This window comes from Taudactylus pleione, unplaced genomic scaffold (genome assembly GCF_031769625.1).
Source record: "Taudactylus pleione unplaced genomic scaffold, aTauple2 ptg001032l, whole genome shotgun sequence".
In the NCBI taxonomy this organism is placed as follows: Eukaryota; Metazoa; Chordata; class Amphibia; order Anura; family Myobatrachidae; genus Taudactylus; species Taudactylus pleione.
Genome location: NW_028285433.1, coordinates 9352858 through 9368959, shown reverse-complemented (window position 1 = coordinate 9368959; position 16102 = coordinate 9352858).

The window sequence follows — 16102 nt, the reverse complement described above, 5'->3', positions numbered from 1 at the left end:
CCTGGAAAGTTTAAGTGTACAGGTTATATAATGTGTAGCTACCAGGAGATAGGCGACTTTTTCTCACATCTACGATCAGGCAAAAGATACCAGATTAAGGGGTCTATTTACTAAGCAGTGTTAGGAGACAGGGTGAAAAGTGACAAGAAAGTGATAAGGTGCCAGCCAATCAGCTCCCAACTGTCATTTTTCAAACACAACCTGTGAGATTACAGTTGGGAGCTGATTGGCTGGCACCTTATCACTTTCTTATCACTTTTCACTCTGTCTCCTAACACTGCTTAGTAAATAGACCCCTAAGGATCTAATTTATTATCAAGTTTTGAGTGACAAAACACGCTGCCTATGATAAATGATTCTCAAGCCAATCAGCTACCAACTGTCATTTTTCAAACAGATAACAGTTGGGAGATGATTGGCTGAAGCACCATTATCATACGCAACAAGTTCTATCACCCGTTGCTTATGATAAAGCTGGGTGATAAATGAGGCCCTACATTCCCATTGACTTGTTCAAGTCGCTCTGTCCCATCAGATGCTCTTGTGGTTTTTGCTATATAGGTAAGACCACAACAACTTTTAAAGAATGTATGGCCCTACACAGGTACAGCATCAGACAAGCGATTGATGGGAAGACTTGTAAACAGCCAGTGACCAGACACTTCGGGGACTGTAAACACAGTTTGGCGTCGTTATATTACAAAATGATTGATTGGATCCCCCCTTATCATTGTGGTGGGGATAGAGGAAAAGCCCTGCTCCAACAACTCTATGGGCTGAATGAAATTATGACCTAAATTAGTTTCATTTGACTAATTTGTTTTATTTTTGTCTTTTTCTTCTACCATATAAGTTTTTTCTACCATTCAGGTTTTGTAATTACATGCTTATAGTGTCTAGTCTCTAGCTGTTTGCATGATCCTATGGTATTTAACATTATAGTCTGGTAAATTTCTTTATAGCTTACAGGCTGCTACACTTCACCAGCTTCTATGTAGTTGGTATTTGTCTATATTTTCTATGTCAGCTTATTATAGATATATTTGTTAAGGCATGTTTTCACCAATGAGCATCTCTGTACAAATCCCCAGGGCTATGACATTAGCATATTATTGCTGCTAGTTGAAAGCATTTCTACAACTGCCGATTTCAGGTGCCCAGTTGCCTGTTACTAAGCTCCAGGAACTACACCGAGCAGCTCAGGAGATCGCTGAGACATGGCTGATGAGTAAGCACTGACCAGAAGTCATGTATAGATGTAGTGATAGGCTTCATTTGGAGACAAACACCCAAGCAGAGGACTGACTTACCAGAGTGTATATAAATCAAGTTCAGATGTAAATATCAGTCTGATGACCCTAGGTAGACATCATGGCCTGCTTCAACATCTACATCTGGAGAAACCAGAAAAAAATACATACATTTTATTATTTTATATCTGTATGTACATTAAAATTGTATAAAACATTTAAATAATTCTGGGTTTGCTTACCCTTTATATCTCTGTGTTGTTTTGATGGGCAGGCCTTTCTAGGAGGACACATTTTAGGTGGGCTCCCTGTGTGCTCGTGGAGCTAGCCAAGTGACCGGGCGGTGGACATGAGAGACGTTGCCACAGCAGGGATAAGGAGCAGGCAAGCGGGGCAATTATTTGAACCCGGGCCCCTGCGACCTTACCCGGAAGTCGGATCCGCATTGTCGGGTCAGGAAAGCCTGCTTCCGGCCGGCGGACATGCGAGGCTGGCGTCCCACAGTTGAGGAACGGAGGGCCCACCTTCATTAGAGGCATGGCGGCATCGGCTCAACTGGAGGGAAGCCGGAGCTGGCGGCCGTTGCGGAGGTGAGTCCCGGCTGGTCTGAGGAGAGTCCCGGTGGGCAGGACGAGGCGGTTGGTGCCTCCCATATGCAGCAGAAGAGGTCCTACAGAGAGGGCAGCTGATTGGAAGAAGGGCTGGCTTCATAAGGGTGCTGGCAGCAGGGCCCAGAGGCATCTGCAGGGAGCTTACATCAGGACCTACAGCGAAAAAGTGGCACCCAAGTGAGGGAGACAATCAGAGGCAGGTGAGAATCCTGGTTAAATTTAACAATACGGGACATATGCAGAGGCAATGTGATAAATAACTACCTGAATTCATAGAAAAGGCCACCTGTTAAAAAAGAGTCTCCCTTTGCCTTGCTGTGCTGTATAGTCAGATAGGGAGTGGACGTGGATGATAAGCACAAGGTCTGGCAGTAAGACGGTGTTAATACAATCTATGACTGTTTTCAAATCTGGCCGATACCCCCTCAGGGAATATCCTGACTGAAAGACCCAGAGAGCATACTGGAGGAAGTAAAAGCAGATAATAATATGAGATATGGTAAGAACTTACCTTTGTTATCTCTATTTCTACGAAGTCCATAGGGTTCCACAGGATACCTTGGGGTATAGGTGATGATGTCAGGCATCGGGCACCATAGAGTTAAGTTTTCAGCCTCCCAGGATGCACTAGGGTCCCCCTCCTATACCCCGCCCCCGAGTCAAGGCATCTCAGTTACGTACCAAGCCATAGGCCGGAGGAGGAGAAGGAAGAGAGAGAAAAAAGATCTGGACACACACAAGAATCACATTCTCACCAGAGGAGACGGAAAAACCGGTGACCAGAGCAAAGCCCATCTGCAGCACAGGTGCGACAGGGCGGGAGTCTTGTGGAACCCTATGGACTTCATAGAAATAGAGATAACAAATGTAAGTTCTTACCATATCTCATATTTTCTACTTCAGGGTCCATAGGGTATCCACAGGATACCTTGGGGATGTCCCAAAGCAGTATCCTTCAAGGGTGGGGACGCTCCTGTGCTGAAAGTGGAATCCACCGCCCTAAGGAAGCATCCTGAGAGGCAAAGGTGTTAAACGCGTAATACCTCACAAAGGTATGGACAGAGGACCACGTGGCAGCCTTGCAGATCTGGACTGCAGAGGCACCACGTCGAGTGGAATGAGCCCTCACAGAGGATGGAACCGCAGGCCTTCATGAAGATAAGCTTCTGAAATTGCTATACGGATCCAACCTGCCAAAGTTTGCTTTGAAGCAGGCCAACCCTTTTTACGGAAGCCATAGAGGACAAACAAGGCGTCCTACTTCCTAAACGAAGAAGTGCGGTCAACATAAATCCTTAAGGCCCGCACAACGTACAAAGTGGCTTCACCCACTGACAGGTCAGGTGAGTTAAAAGCCGGCACAACAATTTCCTCGTTGATATGAAAACGGGAAACAACTTTGGGAAGAAAATCAGGACGAGTGCGCAGCACCGCCCTGTTCCCATGAAAAATCAAGAAAGGGGGTCTACAAGAGAGAGCCCCTAAATCAGAAACACGTCTGGCTGAAGCGATGGCCAGAAGGAAAATTGTTTTAGCTGTCAACCATTTAAGATCCACTGAGCCCAGTGGTTCAAACGGCGGTCCCTGGAGAACCTTCAGGACCACAGCTAAATCCCAAGGCGCCACCGATGGAACAAATGGCGGCTGAATTCGAAGAACACCTTGCATAAAGGTGCGCACATCAGGGATTGTAGCAATCCTACAATGGAACCAGACAGACAGGGCAGATACCTGCACCTTCAAAGAAGCAAGGCGAAGCCCATGGTCTAGTCCCGCCTGTAGGAAGGCTAGCACTCTAGACAGACGGAACTCCCGAGGTGCATAACCTCTCGGTTGACACCATTGGAAGAACGTATGCCACACACGATGGTATATTCGTGCAGAAGATGGTTTCCGAGCTCTCAGCATAGTGCGTACTACAGAGCTGGAAAAACCCCTGGACCTTAACATGGCCGTCTCAACAGCCACGCCGTCAAAGACAGCCGAGTCAGGTCCGGGTGAAGACAAGGACCCTGTGACAGTAGGTCTGGTCATAGCGGCAACCGTAGAGAAATGTCCACGGACAGACCCTGAAGGTCTGAGAACCAGTGCGGTCTGGGCCATGCGGGAGCTATCAACAGGAGCGTCCCTCCTTCCTGTTTGAATTTCCGGATTACCTGTGGAAGAAGGGAAAACGGAGGAAAGAGATAAGCAAACCGGAACGTCCACTGGATGGACAGAGCATCCACCAGAGACACCTTTTCGTCTCTTGTGCGAGACCCGTATACCGGCAACTTGTTGTTGTGTCGTGACACCATGAGGTCGATCTCTGGAAGACCCCACCTGTCCACCAGAAGTTGAATGACGTCCTGGTGCAGAGACCATTCCCCCGGATGAACGTCCTGGTGACTGAGAAAGTTGGCCTCCCAGTTGAGGACTCCCGGGATGAATACCACTGATATGGCCGGGAGATTGCACTCCGCCCAGATCAGGATGCGGGACACCTCTATGAGTGCCACCCGACTTCGTGTTCCTCCTTGATGATTTATGTAGGCCACGGTGGTGGCGCTGTCCGACTGGACCTGCGTGGGATGACCCTGGAGATCCCGATGGGCCTGTTGGAGAGCATTGAAAATGGCGCGGAGTTCCAAGATGTTTATCGGAAGCTCCATTTCCACCTGAGTCCATCTGCCCTAGAACAAGTGTGGACCCGTGACCGCTCCCCAGCCCCGAAGACTGGCGTCCGTTGACAATAGGACCCAGTTCGCCACCCAAAACGGACGACCCTTGTTGAGATGGGTCGTCTGCAACCACCAGGCAAGGGACAGGCGAACCTCCGAAGTGAGCACCATCGTCTGGGATTTGAGACTCTGAGGCAGTCCATTACATTTGGACAGGATCAATTGCTGCAGAGGTCAGGAGTGAAACTGGGCATATTCCACCATGTCAAATACGGACACCATGGAGCCCAGTAACCTCATTGCCGAGTGAAGAGACACACGGCGGCTCTGCAGACAACTGCGCACCCTCAACTGCAAGGCAGAGATCTTTTCCCCCGTCACAAAGATCCTCTGCTGACTGGAGTCCAACAAGGCTCCGAGGTGCAAAATCCTCTGAGACGGGATCAGGGTGGACTTTTGCCAGTTTATCAACCAGCCGTGCCATTGCAGTACTGCAATCGTCAGATCCAAATGGTGTAGAAGGAGCTCCGGAGATCCTGCAACCAACAGAAGGTCATCTAGGTACGGCAACATGCGGACTCCCTGCAGCCGCAGAGAAGCCGCCATGAACACACGTGGTGCTGTTGCCAGGCCAAAAGGTAACGCCCGGAACTGGAAGTGATCGTTGCGGATTGCAAACCTGAGGAACTGTAGATGGCGCGAAAGAATAGGGACATGCAGGTAAGCGTCCTGTATGTCCAACGACACCTTGTAATCCCCAGGTTCCAGCGCCAGAATGATGGACCGTAGGGTCTCCATCCGAAACCTCGGTACCCGCAAGGACTTGTTGAGTGCTTTGAGGTTGAGGATCGGACGGTACGACCCATTGGGTTTCTGCACCAAAAACAGATTGGAATAGAAACCCAGGCCCCTCTGGGAGAAAGGAACAGGCACTATAACTCCAGCCTGGAGCATAGTGTGCAAAACCTTCCGCAGTTCCTTGGCTTTGTTCCTGTCTGATGGAAGACCCGTGGTGAAGAATCGGGATGGGGGTCTGTGCCGAAAGGAGAGGGCATACCCGTGAGAAACCACCTTGTGAACCCAACTGTCTGTCGTGGTTACCAACCAACACTGGGCGAACCGTAGCAGGCGGCCTCCCACTTTGGGATCCCCCAAAGGGAGGCCCGGACCGTCAGGCCGCAGGTTTGTCATCGGACTTAGGGGCCGGACATCTGGTACTCCAGGCCTGCTTCCGGGGCTTGGCCGATTTCTTGGGGCCAGCCTGTCGGGGAAAAGACTGTGCTTTAGGCCTACCCTGGGCCCTGTACCTGAATTGGAAGGAACTGCAGCAGACGGGAGACATGCCGATTTGGCTGCCGCCAGCGTGGCTACAATTTTGTCCAGATCCGGACCAAATAGGACTTCTCCATTAAAAGGCAAAGCTTCCAAGCCCTTTTTGAATTCAGCGTCCGCCTTCCAAGATCGCAACCATAAGGTGCGATGAGCCGCCACAGCTGCCGAAGAAATCCGAGAAGTCAGGTTACTGATATCTAAAGCTGCTTCATTAATGTAAGTGGCCGAATCCTGGAGATTGCCTATCAACTCGGTCTGTTCAGCCGAACAGTCGGAATCGAAAGACGCCTCTAAACTATCTGCCCAGCGTTCCATAGCTCTGGCTACCCAACAAATGGACATAGCCGGCCTAGCTGCCCCCCGCGAGGGAATAAACGGACTTTAGGCAGATCTCCACCTTACGGTCCGTGGCATCCTTTAAGGAGGACATGGAGGGCATGGGCAACGTGGCACTTCAGACCAGGCGTGTCACATGGGAATCCACCTGTGGCCGGGATTCCCACTTTGAAAAATAATTGTCCGCAAATGGATAAGCCACTGCTAAAGTCTTTGAGGCTGATACCGTTTGCCAGGATGTTTCCACGCCTCCTCTAAGTGGTCTACCAATTAACCCGAAAGAGGAAACACTGTGGCGTCACCCTTAACATCCTTGAAAAAGGCATATTTGGGTTTTGATACCGGAGGTTCATCATCCTCAATAACTAAAGCTGTGCGGACTGCACGAATAAGGCCAGGTATATAAACCTTAGACTTAGCGTCCGACTCTTTAGTACGGAGAGGTTCTTGGTCCCAAAGATCCAGAATCTCCCCATCATCGGTCGTCCCCTCGTCATCCTCATAAGGAGTGGACAGAGACGCCACCAGCCGCTTGTGAGGCCGCAACACAGACTCCCCTTGTAACACGTCTGACAAATGCTGCACAGAACTTGTCAGAGAATTAACCCACGCAGGCTCCTGAGAGACCTGAGGAGGGGAAATAAGGAGACTGTGGGGTACCATCAGTTGTCTCGGGAACTCCTGCATGGGTGACGACACCACTGACTGCTGGGACAATCCCATCTGAGGGAACACAGGTTGCAGAGCTAACTGGCCCACTAGGGTTGTAAGTGCTTTAGCAAAACAAGCCCAGGGCGGTTCCTGAACCAGAGCCATGACAGTAATTGGCCGCGCCAATAAAAAACACTGTCGACCCCTCCGCGCTACCCTCCCCCTCCGATATAGGTACCTTACACGTAGTACACAGAAGCTGGAGAGAAAAATCACTCTCAGACATGATGGCAAGTATGTGACCCCTCTCACTGATACACGTTAGTATAGTGGGAGAACCGCCCTGCAATCATCGCACCGCAAGGGCTTTAGCAGAAGAAGAGCAGGGACAGTGAAAAGTCTGACAGTAGAAAGTGAAAGTACAGGCAGCAGACGCTAGCAGCAGTCACATACAAAGCAAAGAAATCAATCCCTGCACTATCAGCGCTGATCCTCAACTACGCAGACACAGAGTCTGGTAGGACACAGCGCTGCATACACAGACCTGTTCCAATGGAGGAGAGGTATGCCGGGGGACCCAGACCACGATGCCACTGATCAGCAGCGTTCACCATGCTTTCTGTAAAGATGGCCACCGAGGAGCAGAGAGGAGGCCGGCCTGTGGGAGGAGCGCTGCCACAGGGCAAATCGACAAGTACAGAGAGGCTGTGTGCAGCGGGGGAGGCGCCGGCTGTGTACAGGGAAGGCGTGCTCCCCTGGCATGCAAACATCTGGGGTCACCGCTAGCTGTGACCCCAGATGCCTACCAGCATCCCCGGATCAGTAACGGCGTTCAAGAATGACTGTCCATGCTGCCTTGAAGAAAACTTCAGGGGCTATCCTTAGCCCCCCTCTGAACAGGTGCATCCGACTCCGAGCCGGGCACCAACGAAACTGAGATGCCTTGGCTCGGGGGCGGGGTATAGGATGGGGATCCTAGTGCATCCTGGGAGGCTGAAAACTTAACTCTATGGTGCCCGATGCCTGACGTCATCACCTATACCCCAAGGTATCCTGTGGATACCCTATGGACCCTGAAGTAGAAAAAAACTCTTCCCCTTTTTTTTTTTCCCGTGGAACTGTGCTTCATAGAAACTGCTATGTGTCAGACGAAAGCTACCTTTTTTTCGGTTGGCTATGTGATATGGGAGGCGGTTGGTAGATAAATAGGCATGGCTGAAGGGCACAGTGTCTGGCAGCTGCTTTAGAGAATAGTGCTATGCGAATGCCATACGACTTGGATGGTGCTGTGCTAAGCAATATTCTGCTTATAATCTTAGAGCACATGAGAGACAAAGCGAAAGAAAATATTTAATCCTTGTGTTGTCGAAAGTTATAAAGTAACACTATAAGGAACTTTAAATCTGTGTCTTAAGGAGATCCTTGTGTTTTAAAGAGAACAACATTTATACATCTAGCTGGGTATGTGGCCCTGTGCAGCTTGTTAAAAGGTGTCCGAATGAACTCACAGGGAACCCTATCCTGGCAGTAAAGATGGATTCTAAAGAGAAGGGTACAGGATAAATAAAGGGCCGCATCAGCCATGACAAAGAAGAAAAGCATTATAAGCGCTATTTAATACCAGGAGAATGCTATAAGTAATACTCTTTGCCATAAGTAATATTCTTTTTTTTTTTTTTTCTCTCTCTGAGAAATATATGGAGGAGTGTTATCTGTGACATAGCAGAACACCTGGCACAAGAAACTCTCCTTGGTTCATACAATCGAACTTGAAATGGATTGTTGTGTATAAGTTTATAAGAACTCTGCTTGAAGTGGGCATATGGTGTGGGAAGGTGATTTTTGAGGAGAAGCAGAGGGTACATAAATACAACCTTCCAAACGCTTGGGTTATGGGAAGAGTGTAACGGGGAAAGGAGGGAGAAGGGAGAAAAAGGAAAAAAAAAAGAAAAAAAAATCTGGGATCACGGGTGTAAGTACTATAGGCTGAGTGATGGGAAACCTACGATGTTTTGAAATGTTTAATGTATAGGATATTTGTCTGTTTGGGGTCTGCAGGTGACTCATTAACATTTTCCTATCTGGAGGTGGGCCCAATTATAACCTGAATTTGTAAAATATATAAGGTATTAATTGGGCAAAGTATATGGCAGTCTTTTTAAATCTCCCGCTGACAAAATAGGTAATGGTTAAGTGTGGGAAATAAATCACTCTCAAACATCTAGGAAATTTGGGTGTTAGGGGGGAAGAATTGTTTGGAATAAATTGCCAGGAGGTCTGGGGAAAAGGAATTGTGTGGGGCTACTGGTATTGATACAAAGACAGTCAGTTTATCTGATACTAATATCTATTAATAGCCAGACAGTGCTAGCACCAGAATCTATAGATATAAGAACTGATTGCATGAAATTTGGGTATGAAAAAATATTTGGATAACACAGGTGGTAGCAAAATGGGGAAAAATAGAACAGTAAACCCCAGGCGGAGTGACCCCCACTCACCTAAAAATACATATACATCTCCAGAATCTTTCAATGCGACTGGATTAGAAAATTCCACCACTACAATGAATGCAGCCGAACTAGCAAGAGAGGTTTCATCTATTCTAATGCCCCTAATAGAGAAAAGGTTTGTGCCAATGATCAAACAGAAATTTGACTTGTTACAAGAGTCATTAAACTCAGTTACTGCAAATTTAGAGAGAAACACTAAAAGAATAGACATGGTGGAACAAAGAGTTAGTGATATGGAGGATATGACAACAAAACTCCAAAAACAACTTCAAATGCAGACCTCACTGGTAGAGACCCTTGAGGAAAAAATAGAAGATCTTGAAAATAGACAACGAAGAAATAATCTTAGATTTGTGGGAATACCAGAACAGGTTAGAGGTCAAGGATTAATAGAAGTATTGCAGAAAGAGTTAATAGAAGCTCTCTCCCTGGAGGAAGTCCTAGGAGAAGTAATAATTGAAAGAGCTCATAGACTAGGCCCAGAACACACAGAGAAAACAGAGAGACCTAGAGTTGTGATTGCAAGATTTATGAACTTCAGAGATAAGGAAACAATTTTGAGAGCATTTAGAAAACTTCACACACTTGTACTATGTGGAAATAAAATTTTGATATTCCAAGACTTCTCAGCCCAAGTTTCTAAGAAGAGAAAATAGTTTACCCCATTATGCTCTATGCTGTACAAACATCATATCCAGTTCAAACTAGCATACCCAGCAAAATTGAAAGTGACAAAAAACGACCAACAGTATATCTTTGGTGAAGTGAAAGATGCAAAAATTTTTGTGGAACAACTGTTAGATAGGGGTTAAGTGGTTATACCCAGATCTTGGTGGAGTAAAAGTGGGGGAAAGCTATGGGTAAAATGAGAAAAAAGAGGGCAATGCGAAAAGTGTTTAGAAATCTTCTTTATAAATCTAGGAAGCAGAGGGAAAAGGGAAGAAAAAGAGAGATAGATAGGAAAATAGAAGAACAAAGTAACCCTAATCTAGAGGTAAGCTTACAGGCAGGGGTAAAGGAGTTTAAGAGAGAGGAGTATGGGCAACATCTTAAAGGAAGGGGAAATATAGGTTGGAAGGTAAGAAGCATAGGGGAAAATATATCAGAGAGACGCTTTGAGATCAGACGATAGAATGATGGCCAGGATTACCCCGATATCCAATATCCGTATTATGAAATGGAACGTAGAAGGACTTAATACACCTATTAAAAGGAAAAAGGTGGTAAACCACCTAAAAAAAATATAAACTAAACATTGTCCTCCTACAGGAAACCCATTGGGATTCAAGTAACACAAAGGGAATCTATGCTAATTGGATAGGTGAATGTGTCAATGCCTCATGCGACAGAAAAATAAGAGGGATTGCATTAATATTTAATACAAATCTTTATACAAATATATTATAGAAAATAAAGTGGCAGACACCTGCTATTAGATTTGAAGATTGGAAATGAAAAATTTACTTTGTTAAATATTTATGCACCAAGCAAACCCAATCTCACAACTGTTACTTCAACAAGAGACATAAAAATTAATAATAGGGGGAGATTTCAACTGTGTAGATAATTTAAGTTTAGATAAAGAGGCACCAAAATAAGGAAAACTTTTTAATGATCAAAAACCACCATGCAGTAGTAGATCCATGGAGGTTATTTAACCACAATGATAAAAAATATACTTTCTATTCCCTTCCTAATAAAACCTTCTCTAGAATTGATTATTTATTGGTGTCAGATTTATTGATTGGTAGGATTGAAGAAGCAGAAATCTTAGATATATTGATATCAGACCATGCACCAGTTTTAGTGTCTGTACAGATAAAGGCGTTAAATAGGGGTACAATTAGATGGTGCTTTCCCTCATATTTAAAACAATCAGAAGAATTCAAAGATTACCTCAAACTGAAATGGGAAGAATACATGAAGGATAATGTATATTAATAAACATGTAGTAGTCGGGCAAACAGCTAAGGCTGTCCTTAGGATTCATATTATTGCATATAGATTTAGACAAAGGAAGGAACTGAATGCTAAGTATGAGGAGCTCCACCTAAAGGTATCATGGGCCTTTCTAGATTACACTTGCCAACCTACCGAAGCCAGTTTGGAATTATACACTACACAATAATAATCTAATGCGCTCCCCCTGGTGCTGTACTGGTGTTGTCTACTGTATTTTAAGGAGTATATGACTGATGATTCTCGAGTAATATGTACAACACAGTGGGCATAATACCATGTGACATAGCGATGTGTCATACACACTATGGACTAGAGATAGTGAAAGTACACAGCATTTAATGTAGTAAAACAACCACAACAAAATACAATAGGTTATACTGTTTCTAGTCAAAGTCACAATGGGGGTAACTAAAATATGGGTACAGAAATATGGAAGATGAATCCCATGCACGTGATAAGTAAACTGGTAACGTGGTTATGCTGTTATAGTAGAGGAACTCAACAGGTGGCGTCCCAACCTGAGTTGATCCTCTTCAGTCACTTCTTCAATAAGTGAAGCGATGGGTATAAAGAGGATGATCGCACTGTGTGGGGTAACACAAGTGTAGGGATACCTGTATGTTGGAGTCTCTGTTTCAGGCTGTCTGGAGTTCGCCGAATTTCTCTCCAGCTACGCAATAAGCGGCACACCTGGTCCTGGTGGTCCGCATAGTGTCAACCTGGAGTGTAGCTCCGTGGTTGGTACAGCAGGTTTTGCGGTGTTGCCAGTGGGGGGTGAGCCGCGTTACTGCTGTGCCTTCCTCTCCTTCTCTCGTCCTGAGTGGAACAGTCTCCTCTGCGTTGCAGCGCTGATCGTCCGGCTCTTATGTTCTTCCGGGTAGAGCGCGCTCTAGGGGCAGGTAGCGGTCACGTGATTCGGTATTCAGGGAAATTTCAGTATCATGCAGGAGACTGAGTGTGGGTCCCAACGCGTTTCAGCCCTTTAGGCCTTCCTCTGGGGGGGTGTTAGCATGTGTGCTGGTTCCTGCTTGTATTTATAGGGACAGGTAACCTTTGATTGGTTCTTGTTGTCATCTATCCAGCATTGTTGTTCCAAATGGTCTTTCAAAGTGGCCATTTTGTTGAAGATGTTCAGCATGGAACAAGTTAATCAGCCATTTTGGGTGGGATATTCTTGATGGAATTTTTATTTTTTTTAAGCAAGATTTCTCATTGTCCTCATGTATTAAGTATTCAATAGTATTGATGTTCAATAGTCTGCATACCTAATGACGGTCTTAATCTGTCTCTTGTATAGACAGGGATATTGTTCGAATTAAATCATGATATAGATGCACTAGTAGGTGGAACATCACTAGATTAAAGTACATCATTATTAGCATAGTAGGTCTGGATTGTCACTTGTTACACATTATGGATCTGACCTCATTGTCTAGGTTGAGGCCTTTTGGAAAGAGAGTGTCTAATTCTATTATACATTTTAATTCTTCTTTATTTATTAGTAAAGTGTAATCTCCTCCCCTCCAGTTTTTGTGAACTTGCTTTATACCATAAAATTCAATGTATTGTGTTCTGCATTGATGCATCTCTTTGTAATGTTTAGGAAGAGGATGGTCTTCTGATCCTTTTTGCACATTTTGTATGTGCTCGCAGATCCATGTTTTTAAGGGTCTTATAGTTCTTCCCAGGTAAAATTTGGGACATGGGCATTTTATGATGTAAATTACCCCTTGCGTGTTACATGTGATCCTATTTCTAATGATAAATTATTTTTTGTTACTAGGTGATATTATGGAAGTGGTGGGTTTCGTGCCTTTGTGACCCATTGTTTGACACGCTTTACAGCATCCACAGTGATAGAAGCCATTTTGATCTGTAGCTGATGCCAGTGAAGTAGTCTGTTTCATAGTTTTTGGTGGGATATGGTTGTGTACCAATTTCATTTTTATGTCTGGGGCTTTGCGGAATGTCACTGTTGGTTTAGGGGGAAGGATCTCTGATAGAATAGGGTCTTCTAGCAAAAGATGCCAATGTTTATTCAAAATGTGTTTGACATGTTTGGCCTGTTGAGTGAATTGTGTTATAAAATTTACATTCATGTCCTGATTTCTAAAATCAGTCTTGTTTTTGTACTGGAGTAAAGATGTTCTTGCTTCTTGTTGTACTTTATCTTTAGCCTTATTGACTAGTTGGTTATTGTATTGTTTTGAAATTAGTTGGGTTGCAAGGGTTTGTCCTTGTGTTAAATAGTCGGAGGTCTTAGAGCAGTTGCGCCTCAGTCTTTTGAACTGTCCTGCTGGTATGTTCTGTAGCTATTTTGGGTAATGTCCACTTGATGCCAGAATGAAACTATTCACATCTACTAGCTTATGGAATGTCTTGGTTTCTATCTTCCCTTCTTCAATAAAAATTTCTAGATCTAAAAATTCAACTTGTGTTTTACTGTATTTGGATGTGAATGTCAAATTATAAGGATTGTTGTTTATATGGTTCAAGAATGCGTTGAGAGATGCTTCATCTCCATCCCAAATGCATAGTACATCATCGATGAAACGTACCCAGAGGATGAGATTTGCGCCAAGTTCGCTATGGGACCAGATGTAATTGTTTTCCCATGTGCTCATAAAGAGATTTGCGTAACTTGATGCAAATCTCGTCCCCATTGCAGTCCCTGTGGTTTGCCTGTAATAGGTGTCAGTAAACCATGTGTAGTTATGGCTTAGAATGAAGTTAATGCTATCTAGAATGAAGTTGATTTGTAAGTCCTGTAAATCAGAATCTTGTGTAAGGTGATTCCTGATACTATCTAATCCTTGATCATGTTGAATTACTGTATAAAGCGATGTTACATCGCTGGTTATCAGCCAATAGTTGTTTTGCCATTTTATTGATTCTAGTCTATTAAGTACATTGGTAGTATCCCTAATGTATGATCTTTGTTTTTTCACGAAGGGTTGAAGGAAGGTATCTATGTAATGAGATAAATTTGAGGTGATGGATTGTATACCTGATATAATAGGACGGCCTGGAGGGTTCTTTGAATCCTTATGTAACTTTGGTAAATAATAAAAAACAGGGATGCATGGATGTTTAATGTCCAAATATTGATGTTCTTGTTTGGTTAGTATTCCTTCATTTATACCATGTTTGAGTAATTTCTGTAATTTACTTTTATACATGTTGGTGGGATCTGTTTTCAATGGTTCATATGTCGCTTTGTCCTCAAGAATTCTGGTGGCTTCTTTGATATAGTCCTGTTTGTCTAGTAGCACTATACCTCCGCCTTTGTCAGCAGGCTTAATTACAATGTTGTTGTTATGTTGCAATTCATGTAGTGCTTTGGATTCTGCTTTGGTTAAGTTACATGTGTTTCTCTTTGTATGTTTCTCATCTTTTTTGATAAGGTCTTTTTCTAGTAAATTAGTGAATGCCTGGATATGGTTGCCCAATATATAGCTGGGGTAGACTTGAGATGGTGGTTTATGGTTAGTATGTTTGTATAAATCACTGGTTTGAGGTGTGTGCTGTGGTATTGGATTCTGGTGAAAAAACCTCTTTAAAGATAGTTTTCTTTGGAATTTCTGGATATCCAGATATGTGGAGAAATTGTCCAATTTGGAGTTGGGGGCATACTTTAGTCCTTTGTCAAGGAGACTAATTTGGTCCTGAGTTAATGTTGTGGAGCTTAGGTTGAAAATACTCTTGCCTTTAGGTTCTACTGTGGTTCTGTGGATCGTTTGGCTTTTTTGGGTTCCTCCTCTACAACCTCTTCTGGTTCCCCCAGTTTTCTTTTTGTTGATTTTTTGCTGACTGAGACAGGTTCCTGGGGAAGTAATGTGTGTCGCACACCTGTCTCTAAGTCTAAAAAATTGTCCCCCCATTTTTCTGATTGTTCAGGTCCGTCTAATGGTATGTTTGTGGTTTGTGTTGTTGATTGTACTCCAGCGGAGTTGTTAGACCAACCTAATTCAAGGGATAATCTTGCTAAGTTTTGAACAGGATCTGTTTCTTCTTGATCTTCAAGGCTATAAGTTGAGAATGAGGTGTCAATGTCTGTACTTGTATCACAGTCACTGTTTGATATTGATTGATTGCGTAGTAAGTGGTGCTTCACTTGTGGTTTTGGTATATGTGTTGTCTTTGAATGTAATTGTGACATGTATTGCTGATATGTTAGTTGTAGTCGTTTGTAGATGGGAGTGTTAGTTTTGGTACTTTGGTTTATCTTGTTCTGGGTGGTATTACTCTTGCTGTGGTGAGATGTGGTTGCCACAGAGTTCCTAACAGGTTTAACGTGCTTTCTCTTATGGATTCCAAATTTATCTCTCAGTATTTTATTTTTCTAAGTTTTTATCATATGTTCCTCCTTTTCTTTAGTTTTACTGAGAGTGAGTTTCACCAGATCTTGATATTCTTTATCAAGTTTATGGGGTTCTAATTTAGTGTTCAGTGTTTGTATTTGTGTATTTAGAGATTGTAGTTCCTCTGTTTTGGTCTCTATTAATAATTCTATTAGTTTAGATGAGCACTCTTGTAGTATGTGGTTCCATTCTTTCATGAAATTTGTATTGTAATTGTTATGGGATGGCTTTTTTTGATTGTGAGTACTTTCGGTATCAATTTGTTATTGTTATACCATATGAGTTTTTGAGTGTCCCACCATAATTTGTTTTCTTTATTGGTCAGTTTTTCTAGTTCTGTAAAATCAGTGTAGAAACACGTGATGTCTGCAATTGGGGCATTGGTGAATGTTGAGAAAAAGGTTTCTGCCCTAAGGGTCCTATTAT